Source organism: Chenopodium album, unplaced genomic scaffold (assembly GCF_948465745.1).
Source record: "Chenopodium album unplaced genomic scaffold, dcCheAlbu1.1 scaffold_210, whole genome shotgun sequence".
NCBI classification, from domain to species: Eukaryota; Viridiplantae; Streptophyta; class Magnoliopsida; order Caryophyllales; family Amaranthaceae; genus Chenopodium; species Chenopodium album.
In genome coordinates, this window is record NW_027665244.1 from 1 (window position 1) to 2,500 (window position 2,500).

Consider the following 2,500-nt stretch of genomic DNA (forward strand, 5'->3'; position numbering starts at 1 on the left):
GTTAGTTTTACCCTACTGATGACAGTGTCGCAATGGTAATTCAACCTAGTACGAGAGGAACCGTTGATTCACACAATTGGTCATCGCGCTTGGTTGAAAAGCCAGTGGCGCGAAGCTACCGTGTGCTGGATTATGACTGAACGCCTCTAAGTCAGAATCCGGGCCAGAAGCGACGCATGCGCCCGCCGCCCGATTGCCGTCCTACAGTAGGGGTTTCGGCCCCCAAGGGCACGTGTCGTAGGCTAAGCTCGCGCGGTGGATGCGCCGTGAGAGCCGCCTTGAAGTACAATTTCTACCGAGCGGCGGGTTGAATCCTTTGCAGACGACTTAAATACGCGACGGGGTATTGTAAGTGGCAGAGTGGCCTTGCTGCCACGATCCACTGAGATTCAGCCCTATGTCGCTTCGATTCGTCCCTCCCCCCCACCCTATTCCCTAAAAACACCTATATTTTGGAAAACGAGGTTAGCGATGTATCTCGTATAATAAAATATGCTAAGTACGGGATTAAGACATGTCACAAAGCCTAAGTGTGGGGATGTTGTATGGTACAAGGGGCCGTGTGGCATGTACACAAGACATGTGCACCCAAGGACAAGGCATACCGGACAATATTTAGGACTCCAAGGCCCTGAAGACAAGATGATTAAGGATGAATGATATGTTTTCGGGAACTATTTAGGACTCCCAAGGCCCTTTGGGAACCCATGGAAGTACTTGGATGCATAACCTCGACGGGTGAAAAAATGATATACGGATGGAAAATATGAAGGCTATAATATACACGAAATCGGGGCGGTTTAGGAGGTTTCGGGACCCGGTGTCGAATGTCAAGGAACATTGCGGGATGCATCCCGGGGTCAGATAATATTGTTTCGACCCATATACGACCATTATCTGGCTACATACAGGCGACGTGAAAGCTTATAGCTAATACAAGAGGTGTGTACGAAAACGGTGAAATTGACCGTTTTAAGCATATTGGATGGTTCCACCCACTCAATTGGACTCCCGGAGGGTATTAGGGACCATGGTAAACATCTCGGCAATTTTTATTTCCGGGCGAAAAAAGGTCAAAAAATTTCCAAATTGAAGGCTATAATCCACGCTTTTTGAGGAATTTTGAGGTGACGGGGCCCGGTGGCGAAAAGTCTTGAGACCTTAGGGGATACATCTTAGGGTCATATAATGACGTTTGGAACCATATATGACCCTTCTATGTTGTACAAAATGGCCGTGGTAGGCTTCAGTTTACGAAATCGGTGCAAATTTGGAACGGGTAAATTGACCGTTTTAAGGCATATTGGATGGTTCCACCCACTCAATTGGACTCCCGGAGGATATTAGGGACCATGGTAAACATCTCGGCAATTTTTATTTCCGGGCGAAAAAAGGTCAAAAAATTTCCAAAATTGAAGGCTATAATCCACGCTTTTTGAGGAATTTTGAGGTGACGGGGCCCGGTGGCGAAAAGTCTTGAGACCTTAGGGGATACATCTTAGGGTCATATAATGACGTTTGGAACCATATACGACCATTATATGTTGCCATAAATGTCCGTGTTAGGCTTGAGGTGACGATATCGGTGCAAGTTTGGAACGGGTAAATTGACCGTTTAAAGGCATATTGGATGGTTGGACCCACTCAATTGGACTCCCAGGGTGTATTAGGGTCCATGGTAAGCACCTCGACATTTTTTATTTTCTGGTCAAAATAAGTGGAAAATTGTCCAAAATTAAAGGCTATAATACACGATTTCGGATTAATTTTTGTTATTTTTTCAAAAAATGAACTGAATGTGTTGGATGACTCCTGGGGTCATATAAGGAGGTTTGAAACCATAAGACACCGATAAAGATGTCCATAAAGTACCAAGAATGAGTTTTGACTCTATTTTGAAATTCATGATGTAGAGTGATGTCATATGTGTATAATGATGTCATATAAGTATATTGAAGTGATGTGACTTGACTACAATGATGTCATAAAAGTATATATAAAGTAATATGACTTGACTATGATGATGTCATATAAGTATATATGATGTGATGTCATAAAAGTATAATTATGCTACATAAGTGATGTAATATGGGTAAAATAGTCATGTGATGTGATGTACCCATAAAATAGTGATTGTGATTTGACAATAGTAATGGAAATGAACACATTATATCATATGATGATTGATTTGACAATAGTGACTTTCATTGTTACTATTCACATGTGTGTTGGTTGATATGATGTGTGATGTGATAATGTTGAGTTGATTGATATATTTGAACAAACTATTCATGTTTGTTTGTAATGTAAGTATCATATAAACTGTCCCCCCCAATCACCCTGTATTGGGGTCAATCAGCATATTCTCGGTCCCGGTCCCGAACCTCGAAAAAAACACAATATGGAAAATATGGGATGTAAAAAGTGTTTAAAACCCATCCCCCTCTTATTCCCAAGCTTTCCCCATCTTCTGGACTGTTTCAGCAGTTTTTCATATTTT